This window comes from Cetorhinus maximus, chromosome 5 (assembly GCF_964194155.1).
Source record: "Cetorhinus maximus chromosome 5, sCetMax3.hap1.1, whole genome shotgun sequence".
Taxonomy (NCBI): domain Eukaryota; kingdom Metazoa; phylum Chordata; class Chondrichthyes; order Lamniformes; family Cetorhinidae; genus Cetorhinus; species Cetorhinus maximus.
The window spans coordinates 102,339,217-102,356,260 of record NC_135883.1 but is presented as its reverse complement, the minus strand read 5'-3'; positions in this window follow the sequence as shown (position 1 = coordinate 102,356,260).

Genomic DNA, 17,044 nt, shown 5'->3' with positions numbered 1-17,044 from the left:
ATTTTATGTACCCTATGCCAATTTGTATGTGGCTCAGGTAATAATCCAGAGATTATAACCTTTGAGGTTCTGCTTTTCAATTTAGTGTCTAGCTCCTCATATGCTCTATGCAGAACCTCTTTCCTAGTTATACCTATACTGTTGGTACCTACATGGACCACGACAACTGGGTCCTCTCCCTCCCACTGCAAGTTCGTCTCCAGCCCTGAGCAGATGTCCCGAACCATGACACCGGGCAGGCAACACAGCCGTCTGGACTCTAGTTCTTTGCTACAGAGAACAGTGCTGATCCCCCTCACTGTACAGACCCCGACTGTCACTACATTCATTTTTGCTCCCCCTATTTTAATGGCTTCCTTTAATGGTACCACAGTGCCACGGTCAGTTCGCTCACCCACGCTGCAGCCCCTACTCTCACCCAAATAAACTGAGAGAACCTCAAACCTATTGAATAATTACAGAGGCTCACACTCCTGCCCTCTGGGTTCCCTTACCTGCCTCACTCGCAGTCACACCCTCCTGTCCCTGATCTCTGACCAAATCAGAAGACCCTATCCTAAGTGATGTGAATGCCTCCTGATTTAAAACATCCAGGTAACTTCTCCCCCACTGGTGCGTTGCAGTGTCAGGATCTCAGCCTCCAACTCAATGAATCTGAGCCAAAGTTCCTCAAGCCACAGACACTTACTGGAGAAATGTTTGCCCTGGATCGTAATGTTATCCCGGAACTCCCACATGCTGCAGCCTTGACACATCACCTGTCCTGCCATCTTAATGTGTTTTAAATAATTACTTAATTATATTAATCACTTATTTATGTTACTTTTTAAATATATTTTATTAACTTTACCACAAATTTGTATATTATTTTAAACCTTAGGGATAGAATAGAACTTATCCACTTACCAGATGCTCATCAAATAGGTAGCTCCTTTTCCTATGGTAGAGCAAGGATCAATTCCTATGGGGTGAGAGAGATAGAAAACAAACACCTCCTTCCTCCCTTTCACCAAATTACCTCTCTTATCAAACTCCTGACTGATTAAAATAGTGATGAGCTGCCAGTAATACTCACACAATCCATTGGCAGCTTGCCTAATGGACCATCAATTTCACAGCATTGGTGACTCCATTTGAAGGCAGCATGGACCTCTTAAAGGAATGGGACACCATGTTACAGGCAGTTAGCACTGAAGTTTCTTGAAGATGTCTTGCTGAGGAGAAGCTGCAAGGGCCATGGTTTCCCTGATGCTACAATGGAGGTTTTGGTGAAGGAGGTTGGCAGGATAAGGAATATCTCCACCAGGCAACAAGAAATTATCAAGACAAACTATCTGACACCAGTAGGCAGAAATGGTAGAATGGATGAATGCCTGAAGCATCCCAGCACACCGTCACTGGAATGCCTTTTGAAAGCCCGCCATGATCCCACAACCAATGGATCAGATCTAAGCTCTGCCATCCAGCCACATCCAGTTGTGAATGGTGGTGGAAAATTAAACAACTCACTGGAGGAGGTGGCTCCACAAATAACCCCACCCTCAATGATGGAAGAGCCCAGCACAGCAGCGCAAAAGATAAGGCTGAAGCATTCGCAACAGTCTTCAGCCAGAAGTGCTGAGTAGATAATCCATCTCGGCCTCCTCTGGAGGTCCCTAGCATCATAGATGCCAGTCTTCAGCTAATTCGATTCACTCCACGTGATATCAAGAAGTAGCTGAAGGCATTGGATAGTGCAAAGGATATGGGCCCTGACAATATTTCGCAAGAGTACTGAAGACTTGTGCTCCAGAACTTGCCGTGCCCCTAGCCAAACTGTTCCAGTACAGCTACAACACTGGCATCTACCCAGCTATGTGGAAAATTGCCCAGGCATGTCCTGTACACAAAAAGCAGGACAAATCCAACCCGGCCAATTACTGCCATCAGTCAACTCTCCATCATCAGTAAAATGATGGAAGGGGTCATCAACAGTGCTATCAAGCGGCACTTGCTTAGCAAATAACCTGCTCACTGACGCCTAATTTGGGTTCTGCCAGGGCCACTCAGCTCCTAACCTCATTACAGCGTTGGTTCAGACATGGACAAAAGAGCTGAACTACCGAGGTAAGTTGAGAGTGACTGCCCTTGACATCAAGGCCGCACTTGACCGAGTGTGGCATCAAGGAGCCTAGCAAAACTGGAGTCAAAGGGAATCAGAGGGAAAACTCTCTACTGGTTGGAGTCATACCGAGCACAAAGGAAGACGGATGTGGTTTTTGGAGGTCAGTCATCTCAGCTCCAGGACATCACTTCAGGTGTTCCTCAGGGTAGTGGCCTCGGCCCAACCATCTTCAGCTGCTTCATCAATGACCTTCCTTCCATCATAAGGTCAGAAGTGGGGATGTTCGCTGATGATTGCACAATGTTCAGCACCATTCGCGACTCTTCAGATACTGAAGCAGTCCATGTCCAAATGCAACAAGACCTGGACAATATCCAGGCTTGGGCTGACAAGTGGCAAGTAACATTTGTGCCACACAAGTGTCAGGCAATGACTATCTCCAACAAGAGAGAATCCAAACATCGCCCCTTGATGCTCAATGGCATTACCATCACTGAATCCCCCAATATCAACATCCTGAGGGTTACCATAGACCAGAAACTGAACTGGATTAGCTATATAAATACTGTAGCTACAAGAGCAGATCAGAGGCTAGGCATCATGTGACAAGTAACTCAACTCCTGACTCCCCAAAGCCTGTCCACCATCTACAAGGCACAAGTCAGGAGTGTGATGGAATACTCCCCACTTGCCTGGGTGAGTGCAGCTCCCAAAACACTGAAGAAGCTGGACACCATCCAGGACAAAGCAGCCCATTTGATTGGCACCACATCCACAAACATTCATTCCCTCCACCACCAACGCACGGTAGCAGCAGTGTGTACCATCTACAAGATGCACTGTAGGAATTCATCAAGGCTCCTTCGACAACACCTTCCAAACCCACGACCACTACCGTCTAGCAGGATAAGGGCAGCAGATAGATGGGAACATCACCACCTGGAAGTTCCCCTCCAAGTCACTTACCATACTGACTTGGAAATATATCACCGTTCATTCAAAATCCTGGAACTCCCTTCCTAACAGCACTGTGGGTGCACCTACACCACATGGACTGCAGCAGTTCAAGAAGGCTGCTCACCACCACCTTCTCAAGGGCAACAAGAGATGAGCAATAAATGTTGGCCCAGCCAGGGAAGCCCACATCCTGTGAATGAATTTTTAAAAATGATGTCCTCCACCCCACTCTGGTCCCAAGCCCGTCACACATTCACACTGCTAGCTCAAGGAGCATCACCACTCACTCTCTCACTCACACCTTCACATCTCCATCTGGCCTCATCTCCTCTGGAAGGGACAGCTTTGATAGAATTTCAGAGTGATGGCATCTTGGCTCTAGGGTCAGGGATCTGACAAAAACTTTGAAAGTTTCTGTGAGCAGTAGAGAATGGTTCAGAGTGTGAGAAAACATACCAGGTGCTGCTTTAGGGATGTTTGCCTACTTTCTGTGTCCATTACCTTCAAAGCACTTTACTCATATGTGTTTGTAGATTACTACCAGATAACAAAAGGAACATGCTGAACAATTGAATTTCAACAGTTATAGTTTTGAATGTCAAAGGGTTGCTTGAGATCACCCAGTCAACATCCTTTGTATTTGATATTCTTTGAATCCTTTTAAAATGGAAGTATGTTTGATTTACAGTTCCTTATGAGCTTACAAAATGTATTTACTTCTTTTTTTGTTCAAGAATATCTTGAAGGGAATTTGAAACTCAATGTTGAGCTATTTTATGCCAAACCAGCAATCATTCTGGCAGCAATAGGGTAGGACCAAAGATGCTGTGGCAATCATCTGTCACATGTGGCACAAGGAAATGTGCTTCTTGGATCAATGGTATGTTGAGTGTTATTTTAAGGGAAATCCCTTTGTTATTTTCCATATTTCAAGTAGAATAATACAGACTACCATAGCTGTAAATTTACAGTCTGTGTTTAATTCTGCTGAATTATTTGCTCAATAAGTTAGTCTAGGTTTACAGTCTAAGCCATTGTCTGATAGAGTACATTTGCTGCCACTTTTCTAAAGTTGAGGGAGTCAAGTGATGCTGTGATATATTCAATAACCTGAGGTAAAGTGCCAAGAGTTCTCTATTCAAACCTTGGGCTCACTACATTTAACTAAATAATGGACACTTTCTGGCCCTCAAGGAGTACTGGCTCTCTTCAAGAAACACTCAACAAATCTGAACCCAAGAAATATATCTGGTGTAAAAAACCCAAAAGCATAACATTATTAATCCCCTAAAAAAATAACAGACAGGTTTGGGTCAGGTGGAAGGTTAAAATGTTGAAAACCTGAATCTGACCTCAATCAGCATCTAACCCAGCTACATTTCAGTTTTAATGGAGGCAGGGCAGGAATAGGTGACCAACCTATTCCATGGAGATGAGCTGACAAATTAAATGTGTGCCTTTTCACCAAACTGCTGGATCCAGGTGCTAGTCTAGACAACCCTCCATAATCAGACACCCATCCCAACCCTTTCTATCTCCGTCAAGTTCCTAATGATACCTTGGACCAACCCCACCCCCACCTCTGCTGCCACATTGGTCTCTCTGATATCCTCCATGTCTCCAATTCCTACTCCCAGCTCTCTCAGAGATCTTTGACACCCGCTGCTGCTAATTCTCCCCCCAGGCCTCCAACCTTCACTTGGGACCCTTCACTTCAGGGTCCCACCCTTGGGACCCTTCCAACCCACCCCACTGGGATCCTAAGATCCCATACCCCCCAACCCCCACAATATAGGGGAGGGGGCAGGACGGATGGGGCCCCAACACCCCAGGATTGTTCCCCAACAATTGGGGCTGGCCCCTCCAACCCTGGGATCACCCCTCCTCCCCCAATCCCTCCCCCAAATTAAAAGCGAACATGCCTCCAAAATGCTCCCCATCTGGCAGGTGCCTCCTTTTAAATGAGATGTTAAACTGAAGCCCACTGAAGACCTTGTCATGTGGATATTAAACAGGGCTGGGGAACCTTTTTCTTATCAAGGACCACTCACACATAAGCAAAATCAGTCATGGGCCACACACACACACATAAAAACCAACTTAATTCATTTTTTATTAGAGAGAATACAGAAACATTCAACTCACCCATTGTTTTAATGTGATGGCTGAGTTCGTTTCCCTTCATGAGCCTCATTATTGTGGATTCTATGCCATCTACATTCACTGGTATTTCAGTCTGCAAAACCTCCTGCCCATCACTACCTTGTTCGCCAGTAACTACTCAATGACAGCAACTGCCTTGGATAGGTAAGCAGCAGAGACCAGGGCACCTCTCACCAGGGACAATCCCAGGACATCTCTCACCTGGGACACCTCTCACCAGCGACAGCTCTCACCCGGGATACATGTCACCCAGGACACCTCTCATCCGGGACTATCCCAGGACAGCTCTCACCCGGGTCACCCCTCACCCGGGACTATCCAAGAGCATCACTCAAAGGAGTTTAAACTGAAGGGAGATTGGACGGTTCACTTTTTGCTCTTGTGTTGGTTTCAATCTTTAGCTTCTCGGTGTTGTCGCTGGTTTCAGTCCCGTTCCCAGATTGGCTCTCCAGGGTTTGGAGTTTTGAAATTAGTTTCCATCTCTGTTTAAACATAAAGCAAAGGAGCTAAATAACCAACAAATGAACTCCAGGAACACTATCTCAACAAGTCTCTGAAATCAGCGTAACTGATTTCTCAGACTGGTTTGTCCATCCTTCTTTTTAAAGGACTGGATATTGTTTATTCAAAGAAGGGTTAGGGTTAGGATCCTCCTTGAATCTCCTGCCTAAACTCTTTGTGCTGCACTTCCCCCATTCTGGCTGCGTATTTCGACAGTAAATAGCAGAGACGTGATCATGTGGACGTGATATATTTTTTTGAAATCTCACTGCGGGCTGAATGAAAAAGTGCAACGGGCCACATCCAGTCTCCGGGCCGGGTGTTCCCCACCCTTGGTATAAAAGATTACATGGTATCATTTATTCTTCAATCAGTATGAATAAAATCATAGTATTTATCTTCTCATGGTTTGCGGGAACTTGCTGTGCACAAATTCACTCGTATTTTGTCAAAGTACAGCAGTGACTATACTTCAGAAGTAGTTTATTGATTGTGTTCTGAGTTCATGAAGGGTGTTACATAAATGAAATTATTTTCTTTAATAGCAGTATCACAAACATGGAAAAATTGTCTAAAAAGCACTGCACTAATAAAACACTGTAAGCATTACTAAAATAACGTATAAAGACATTTATAAGATTCCTCACCCATGGAGTTTCTCTTGCTCCCATTCGAACTAAGGGGAAAAGAGCAAACCTGGCACAGCCACCATTACATTATGTTAGGTGTTCATTTAAATATGTTTTCCATTACATGTAAGGCCTTAATGAAGGACACAAAATGGACACAGGGGCCAAGAAATTCAGCAGTGCCCATTCTTGGGTGTCTCCCCCACAGAGTGCTAACAACTTGTACTCAAAGGGGGAGGTCCAAGTGCACAGGGTTTTGGGCCTTGGACTTGAATATCATGCAATGGACACAGCAGGAGCCCACACAGGTTAATGCATCAATCTCCAGGTCTGATTACAGGGCCTGGGACATTGTTGCCCGGGCTTCTAGGTGCGATCAGGGATTGGAAGGGTCAGCGGGGGGGCAGCTGCTTACGAGGTTGGGGAGGAAGTATTGTTGGAAGAGTCTAAGTTCTTCAGGGCGAGCACTAGATTGTAGGGCTCAGGACCAGGGGAAGATATTGAGGGAATTAGGAGTGACATTGGCGATCTCAAGTTCAGAAGCAGGGGTGATTAAGGTGAGTATTAACTCTTTTATTATTCCATGCTGCTTAGCATTGGTTTTCCTGAAAGCAGTCAGTGCTGGCTGCCTCAGACACAAACCTAAGTTGCAAGAGGGAGCAGAAAAGGCATTAGACCCCTTATTTGAATATATTAACAGCCTAATGCCTCTTGTTTATGTAGAAGGATGTGCACATAGCAGGTAGAGGTAAAGATTTCGGGGGGGAGATGTAGAAAAGAGGGTTAAATCTAACACTACTAACAACAGCTATTGAGCATGTGAATAAGGCATTATGTAATAATGATGTCACACAGAAGAGAATGAGCAGAATCTGAGAGACGAGAAGTGGCTCTGTCCCACTGCTTTGTAATCCCGTAGGTAGTAAAGTATATAAATAAATGTTGCTTTGAAAAGGGATTGTTGCCTCTAGCCAGATCTCATGCCCAGGGTGAGTCACCCAACATCTTCCAAGATCACCCAACAACAACAGGGTTTGGCCCTAGCAAAATAGTGTCTGGTGTGGCCCGCAGCAGAAATGTGAGTGCATGACATGGAAGCCATTTTGGTCACAAAATGGTGTCCATGAAAACCCAGTGCTCCTGAGCAGAATTTCTAGCTCAAACATGTCACCTCACCAAAATGATCACCAATTGCAGACGTAAAAGAAATAAAAACAGTTCAGCTCAGACAAACAGCTCTTTCTGCACCTGTTATTCACCTGCTGCCCTGGTGCACAGGATCACTGAGCAAGCCTATATATGTAATAAAAATAGAAAATGCTGGAAATATTCAGCAGGCCAGGAAGCATTGTGGAGACAGAAATAGAATTAACATTTCAGATTGATTATTCCTGTTCTTTTGTCCTTCATTTCACTGGCAAAGACAAGTTGAATTAATTCATCCGCTGTAATGACTTGACGTACCAGACAGGTTTCAACAAGAAACAGATAAACTTTATGACAGATAGCTTTCCAGATTCTACACGCTTGGTCCAGGTCCTCGACAAGAAGCCCCGCCCGCCAGATTACCCTCGCTTAGGGCTCATTGGCCGGAACCTCCAAGAACAATCACGTGACCCCGATAGACAGTAAGAGAGGCTATATCTTCAGATATTACATTTCCTCCCTTTTAGTTTCTTTTTACAATTTCTATTTGCAGACAACATTTAAGCATCAAACAGCATATACATATCTACAACTCAGGTGATTAAAGATCAAGCCTCTGAAATGCTTTTCCGATTTGGTTAGAGCTGCGCAGCTCTACCACTTGACGTTCTTCCACAGGATCGACATGATCAGGAACTACAGCACCAGATACATCATTAGAAAGTGGCAGTTCAGTGTTTTGCAATTCTACAGAAACATCAGGCATGTCTACTGTAGGTCGATCTATCAACTCAGGGACTAATGGTTCGGCGTTAATTGCAGGCGGAGTAGCTGGTTGTTGGAATATCTCTCTATCCCAAAGATGGTCCACGTGTTTTCGAACAATTCTGTCTTCCACTTCCACCTGGAAGGACAAGGGACCAGTTTTGGAGAAAATTGTTCTGGGAACCCAACAAGGTCCACTTCCAAAATTCCGCACGTAAACTGTACCTCCTATAGTGAATCTCCGAGCTTTGCTATGAATATCGTGATTCAATTTTTGATTATTCTGATTCTTCTCTTCCTTCTCCTCTAATTTTCGAAACACCAGGCCTAACCTTGTATATAGGCGGTGATTCACCAATAATTTGTACAGTGTTGAACCCATAATCGAATGTGGCGTTGTATGATAACTGAGAAGAAAGTGGGAAAGTCAACCTTCTGATAACCTCTTCATTCTAGATTTGAAAATTTGCACAGCCCTTTCAGCTAACCCATTTGATGTGGGTTAATATGGTGCTGTTTTAACATGTCTAATTCCATTTAAACTCATGAATCTCTGAAACTCTGTACTAGTGAAGCCTGCACTGTTATCAGAAATTATGATTTCCAGTAGGCCATGTACACTAAAACACTGACGCAGCTTTCTGATAGTTGCACTCAATGTCAGTGATCTAACTTCATACTCATCCATCCACTTAGATCAATAGAAACATGATAGCTAAGAATGGTCCTACATAATCAATACATAGTCTAACTCAGGGTTGACCAGTCCACTTCCACAGATGCAGTGGAGCTAAACAGGCAACTTCTGGTGTTGCTGACAATGGAGACAGTGCTTGACCATGCTTTCAATGTCACTGTTGATGTCTGGCCACCAGACATAGCTTCGCACAAGCATTTTCATCTTCGATGTGCCTGGATGCGCACTGTGAAGCTCTGTCAAGAGTGATTCTGTTCCTTGAGAAGGGACGAAAATTCTTGATCCCCAGAACAAAATTCTATCTTGACAACTTAACTCTGTTTTTCAGGCATGGAATGGTCTCACCTCTTCAGATACAGTTGAATTTGACCACCCTTGCAATACAAGGTCTCTGACTTTCGACAAAATTGGATCTCTGTTTGTCCAATTTCTAATTTGCTTTGCACACACAGGCAAAGAATCCAAGAAATTCAATACAACCACAACTTCTTCTGGCACTGGAGCATGTATAATGCTATCTGGTAATGGGAGATGACTGGGTGCATCTGCATTTGCAATATGTAAGCCAGGATGATGCATAAAGTTGTACTCATACGCAGATAATCTAAAAGCCAAACATTGAATTTTTGCTGATGCTATTAACGGAATGGCTTTATCCTCACTGAATAAACACATTAATGGTTTATGGTCTGACACAATGGTGAAATGTCATCCATGAAGATATTGGTGTAATTTCTTCATTTTGGATACCACCGATAAACCTTCCTTTTCTAGTTGAGAATAATGCTTCCCGGCTGTGGATAGGGTTCTTGAGACATAGCCTATTGGCCTTTCCGATCTATCTTCTATTCTATGGGCAGGATTTTCTGGTCATTGGGCGGACGCAGGAGCGGCCGCGAAACGGCCTGTGATTGGGCCCCGACTGCGATTTCTTACTGGCAGGCCAATTAAGGCCCTCCCAGCGTGAAACTTGGCTTCACAATGGCCGGAAAGGGCCAAACAAGGGTGGGGGCTTATCGGCCACTGGCTCCAATGGCGACCTAGTGGCCGGTTTAAAAACGGCCCAAGCAGCCCTTGGAAAGCTACCACGAAGGACGTCCCCTGAACCGACACTATGGACCCCAGTGCAGCTGGGCATGGCAGGCAGGAGGGCAGGTCGGGTGGGCACTCGGCCCTCCTCTTCTCTGATGAATCCCTCACTGGAGGAGGTGGCTGCCAGGCGGGACACTCTTGCCCCCAGGGATGGGAGGAGGAGGCCATCGCACCTCACCAAGAGGGCATGGGAGGTGGTGGCAATGCTGGTCAGCAACCATGAATTGGCACTCCTGGGTGCAGTGCTGGAAGGGTTTCAATGGCCTGCTGTGCTCAGGAAGGGTGAGTACCAAGTTGGCATGGGTCAGTGTGCAGATGTGTTAGAGCCTGGCCGTCCCCCTGTGAATCTCAGGCATGCTAGAATCTGAGTGTCAACTGTTAATCACCTTGGAGCTGGCCAGGAGGGGTGAGCCCTGGCTGTTTAGGCTGAGTGCCTTGCAGCTCGAGGGCCATGACTCGGAAGTGCCCTGCCAGGTGCTCCTCAGTTGGGGTTGGCCAGGCTGCAATGGGGCTGCAGGTACAGAGTGGACTAATCAGTGCTCCCTGTTGTTTCAGGAGAAGACGACCCACAACAATACAGAAAGGTCATAGACAGGCTGAGGCCCCGCTAGCCTCTTACTCCTTTCAAAATATGAGCAAGGCGCCCTGGAGCACAAGATCCAGTACGCTCCACGTGAAACCGGTGTGGAGAGGCAGGGGTGGCAGATGAAGGTAACAGTACAGTGCACAGAGGTGAGAATTTCAGCTTGTGCAACCATTCCAGTGTAGTCTCTTCATTGATGTGAGCCTCAAACCTGGAGCCCCCATTGATCATTGGAAGACGATGGCACCAAGATGTAGATCTCCGTTGTCTCACCGGGGTGCCCGGCATGCACAGTGACAGTGTGATGACTTTAACTAATGACATGCCCTTCTTCTCCCTTTTAGGTTCTCCAGCAGGCATTCACTCTCCGGACCCCAAAGGACCACCCTTGGCATGGAGGACCACCGGGCATCATTTGCACCTGCGTCACACCCGCTCTCTGAAGCAGGCACCAGCGCTTCAGTGGGCATTAGAGCGGTGGCTACTATCTCGGTGCACATTGGTGAGGGCACTTCACAATCACTTGGGTTGCAGGCAGAGGCAGAGTGTGCCCAGGGCGTTGGCAGTCGGAGGACTGGCGGGGTCCAGGACAATGCTCATTTGAAGGCTGATGATGAGCCTCTGGAGTCATCCAGTAGGCGGAAGATGCTGGATGTTCAGCAAGATGTGCGGGAGGATCTGGCGGCGATCGATGAGGGTGTGCATGCTCTGGTCTCTGTGATGGAGGAGTCCTGCGGAGTGTGAGCACTGCATTGATCATCATGGCCATGCGCTTGCCTCCTCCATCGAAAGAGTTGCAACTCTCATGGTGAGGCAGCTCCAGGGAAAGAATGAGGGATTCCTGGGTTTGCACTGGGACTTGCAAGTCCTCACACAGGCACTGACCTCAGGTGGTCATTGACAGTGTGGGAGATGGCTGAGGCACCCAGTATCCCTGCTAGGTCCCCATCCATCAATGACGAGCACGGAGGTCCAGTGCAACCTCATGTCTGTAGTCTCTGCGGGCTCCTCTCAGGGTGCTCTGGATGATGGCAGCAGCTCCTCTGCCCCCCTGCCAGTGAGCATGGCATCTGATGCAGCGACTGGGGAGATGCCAGCTGAGGTACTGGCCGCTCCCTCCCAGGCGGGGCCAGCACAGACTCCACTGGCCAGAGGACAACCGCCAAGGTCATCAAGGTCAACGAGGGAGCAGAGTCAGCGGGCTGTCTCCAATGCAAGTGCTAGTGAGGTGGGGGCACCTAGACATAGCACTTGCAAACGTAAGTTAAAGGCACCAAGAGCACAAGACGGACTGGTCACAGGTGATTCTATGTTTATTTTTGTTTACTTTATGTATACTGGTCTGATGTTGAATACCAGAAACATTTCTGTTAAGATTATTGAACTGTCAGAGTGACATAAAATGTGTTTTTGTCGTCGTGGCCTGAGTATGCTTCACCTTTTTATTTCATTAGTGCGGGGAACACCAGTATGTAATGCTCGATGTATGTTGCTCTGAACTTTATTGCACAGGCACAGAGAGTTCTTTGTGTTCAAATGAAAGGGTCCTTTCAGACATCCGGGATGGAGGAGGCGGCCCTGGCATGCGGTTGAAGCTGATCTTTGGTAGGCTATCTGAAGGAGCGTTGGATGAAGATGTCCCTGCCTCCCTGGAGGTTACCGAGGTCTGGCTCCACACCCTCAGCGTTCTCCTCACCATGCTCCTCTTCAGACCCACTACCGGACTCATCATCTGTGGCTTGTGCAGCTGCGTCAAGATCCTCTTCCTCCAGTGGGTCCCCCCTTTCCAGTGCCAGATTGTGGAGAGCACAGCATGCAACCTCGATTAATGACACCCACTCTGTGGGCTATTGTGGTGCTCCCCCCTTAACGATCCAGGCACCAGAAGCACATCTTGAGAAGACTTATGGCCCTCTCCACCACCGCCCTTGTGGAGACATGACTCGTATTGTAACGCTTCTTTGCCTCTGTTCTTGGGTGGTGGAGATGTGTCATGAGCCACTTCTTCAATGGATAGCCCTTTTCACCCTGCAGGCATCCACCCAGTCAGGCTGGAGCACTGAAGAGCCTCGGAACGTGGGAGTGTCTTAGGATATACACACCATAGTTGCTGCCAGGGTACCTTGCACAGACTTGCAGAGTCTGCATCCTGTGGTCACACACTATCTGCACGTTCATGGAGTGGAAGCCCTTCCTGTTGACAAAGGCACCCAGCTGACCTTGTGGTGCCTTGATAGCCACATGTGTGCAGTCGATTGCACCCTGGACAGGGGGAACCCAGCAATCGCTGCAAAGCCTCTGGCTTACCCAGCCTGGCTGGCCTCCTCAAGTCAGTACCAACCTGAACAGAGCTTCTGTCACCAGCTTGACGCAACTACGTACAGATGATTGGGAGACTCCACATGGATCCCCCACTGACCCCTGGAAAGAACCGGAGGCATAGAAGTTGAGGGCCACTGTGACCTTCAGAGCCACTGGCATGGGGTGTCCACCCACATAGACAGATATGATCTCAAGCCCAATCATCTGGCAAATGAAGGTCACAGTCTCCCTTGAGAGGTGGAGCCTCCTTCGGCATTGCACTTCGGACATATTGAGGTAGCGGCATCGTTTCCTGTAAACCCTGGCAGCAGGATAGTGGCATCTTCTGTGGCCCCTTCTGCCTTGAACTATCTGCTGGCCCTGCACTCCTTGTGCCTGTGCCCCTCCTCCCACAGCTCCCTCCCTCCCCTGGAAGCTGCACTAGGACACCTGGCCTCCTCTTCCTTCTGCTCCTCTCTTCCTCCTCAGAGGAGATGCCTCCAGTGGACACCACAATCCCCATTACCAGGGTAAGAGAAGGCTGTCTGATACCTGGAAGGGTCCACATGGTCTGACTCCTCCAGGGGCCTGGTAGACAGCAATTTGTCCTGAAATTAAGCCTGGGAATGCTAAGAATGAAGCGCTGAACAGAGATGAAGCTGCCAAGTACCAATAAGCAACCAACGGCAAACTATCTGCAAACTGCTCAGTACTCACACTGGCAATGCGGCTGACCCTTTTAATCCCGCCCTTGGATGAGGTTTGTGAAAATGTTGGCTGCCCGCCTGCTTGTCTTGCCCATGCGATGAGCAGAAAATCACACGGGCAAGGAAAAAATCACAGTCAATTGGACTGTTAAGGGCCGTAAGTGGATGCTTAATTAATGGCGGGTGCCGGAGCGGCAACCGTGCACACCCGCCGAGCGAAATATCGCGTGAGTGCACGATGACTTGGGGACGCTCACCCGACGTCATTGCGCACAATTTTATGCCTGATTGTTGGACGTAAAATTCTGCCCTATGTGATAACACAGCTCCCACACCAGTAATGGCATTCTGTTTCCTTGAATCTGCAGGTGTCCGTTCATCCGCACATCTATAACAGCTTAACCTTGGAGTCACTGCTGAAGTGCTTCTACTAGGCCTTTTCATGTTTCTAATAGCGGACATTGCCTCTAGCTTCGCTGCTGTGTCTCTGGTTTTCACGCCATACCCGGCGATAGGTTCCCACCCCACATGAAGAACAGCGCCATTTTGTATGTATTGCAAATCCTGCGAGTCTCTCGCAGCACTTTTCATGGCTAGTGCTATTGCCAGTTCGTGCTTCAAATCAATGTCGACCTCGGCGAATAAATGGCACTGAATGGGGTCGTTGTAACTCCACAAACTAATCGGGCCCGCAGCATATCATCCAGTGTGTCCCCAATGTCGCAGTGTTCTGTAAACTGCTCCAGCTTCGTACATAGGTTGCGATGGACTCTCCCGGGGCCCTAACTCTGGAATTAAAATTGAAAATACGTCATTACGAATGGCTTCGACTGGAAATGCTTTTTCACGAGGTTCACTAATTCATTAAAAGGCAGAACTGGGTGCATTTGGGGCCATCAGACTGCGAATGAGATTGTGTGTCTTGCTACCACATACACTTAAAAGGATTGCTTTCTGCTTTTCCTCCATGATAACTTTGTTCACTATGAAATAAAAATGAAGGCCCTCTGGGTCCAGTCTTCCATAGTCGCATCTTAAGGATCGATTCTGCCAAAGAATGGCTTGACTGGTGAGTAATCTTTTCTTTCTTCTAAAGGTTCAATGTACTCACGTTAACAAGGCAGGATGCAGCGTCGGATCTATTTCAACCTCGTCGCCAAATGTAATAACTTAACAGGCCAGACGGGTTTCAACAAGAAACAGATAAACTTTATCTCAGAGAGCTTTTCAGATGGTACATGTTCGGTTAGGGCTTTCATCAGGAAGCCCCACACCTACACATCTTCCCCTCACCAGGATTGCCCGTGCTTAGTGCTCATTGGTCGGAGCCTCCAAGAACATCAAGAAATAGATAAACTGTACTTTGGGAAGTAAAATTTTATATTTTCTCATGTCCTCCCTGCATTCCTCTCTTTCATTTGTAATTTCTGTTACAGTGGGGCGGAATCGTCCCAGATTTGCACTAAGTGCAGTGACGGGTGGGAAAAACGGCGCTTTACCCGTCGGCCACAATGGCCGTTTTTCATGCCATATCATCCCAAACCTGCCACATTAATTATGCATTCCCAGGATACATGCTGTTTCAATGGCGGGCGGGCTCCAATTTGCTTGCCACACCATCATCTCGCTGCTTCATCACGTCAGGCATGCTCGGTGCTTTCAGCCCAGGACTGCAGCAAAGAAGACATGGCACCGAAAGGCAAGAAGACATCAGCCCTCAAGCGCCTCTTGGATGCCCAAAAGGCCTGCATGTGATGTCTTCTATCCCCGCTCTGACCGCAGGGTGGGCAGCAACATTCTGGCTTGGCAGGCAATGGCAGTGGGGATCAGTGCCAATGCGCAACAGAAAAGATTGGCCATCCATTGCAGGTAGAGGATGAATGATCTCATCCATGCAGCCAGGGTATGACAACCATCTCATCACTCTAAACTCACACACTCAAGCCCATCACACATTCACTGGCATCTCACTCACTGCCAGCTCAAGGGACATCCCCACCCATTCTCACACACACACCCTCACATGTCCATCTGGTTTCATCTCCTCTGGAGACTGCTTCCTCAGCCCTCACCATCTTGAGGCCACTTGCACAGATCAACATGTGCCCCCTCAAACACCCTGGGATACCCTCCTTCCCCAGTATAGCTTTCATCCTGCTGCCTCTTCCCTTGCCTGAGACCACTTCTCTGCCTTCCCCAAGCAAGCCCTAGCCCTGCAGCTGTTGAAAAGCCACCCACATATGGATGATCTGGTAGGTACAGACCTGCCCATGAGCCACCCTAAAAGTAATGTGTTGCTGTCTGTGAAGCCTGGCACTGATGACTGTGAGTGCTGACCGAAGCAAGGTAGGTGAACAAACCTCGAAGTCACAAGCGAAGTGCAGCCTGTCAAGTGTACGCTTGTCTATACTATTGTGAGACATGTCGGCGTGCTTTTCCACCGATGTGGGTGGACGATCCAGCGTGGGGGGATGAGTCCAGCGAGCTGACCTTATAACGATATGCTGATGTATTGCAATGAGGTTCCCAACGTCCAATGGCGGGGAATGCAGCCCACTATCGGCAGGCGGAGCGGACGATCGCAAACTGGTTTACAACATCGTGAAACCGATTTTTGGCCTTCTTGCCATATTGCCCACTCATGCTACTGAACACGCCTGACGCTAGCGAGCATGGAAAATCCAGGCCACTGTGTTTCTTTTTCATTTTTTTGTTTTCCTGTTTTTGCTTTTGTTCCATTGTCTACTGTTACATCCATTGGCTACCTTGTTCCTCTTTCTATCACATCTCTTTTTGATTGCTGATCTTTATCTTGCTGGCTGTCCAAATCATCCATTCTGTGACTAGATCCTTCTAATTTTATAATGGTAACTGAGACATGCTGAGGTAACACTTCTGTGTAAAGCCAGATGTACTATTGAGACTTTTTATTTTCCATCCTGTATTTTATTCCACAGCTTAAACTAAGTTTTGGAATCCTCCCAGAATACAAAGCAGGAGCATAATTTGTCAGATATCCTATTTTCCAAGAGCTAGTCAGCTATATGTTGGATAATACAGTAAAATTTGCTTTTAGCTTTTGGAAGTCATATGAAAACCGTAGTCTAAGGAGAAGCAAACTTTAGAACAGGTTTTCCATATAATCACCAAATCATAAATTATATGCACTATATTAGAGGTTACAGTATATTACATAACAATGTGCTACTTTGTTTAACACTAACCAGAGGATTACACAAAGCAGCTGACTTATGTCAAAGCACAAATCAGTCCTCTGGCCTTACTGAAAATTGGAAGGAATTCTTTTCTCCCTTAGGACTTAGAAATAACAGTTTTGGGACTACATGCTTCATGATTTAAATAGATCTGCTGATTGTGTGAAAACAGAAGCAAAGGCAG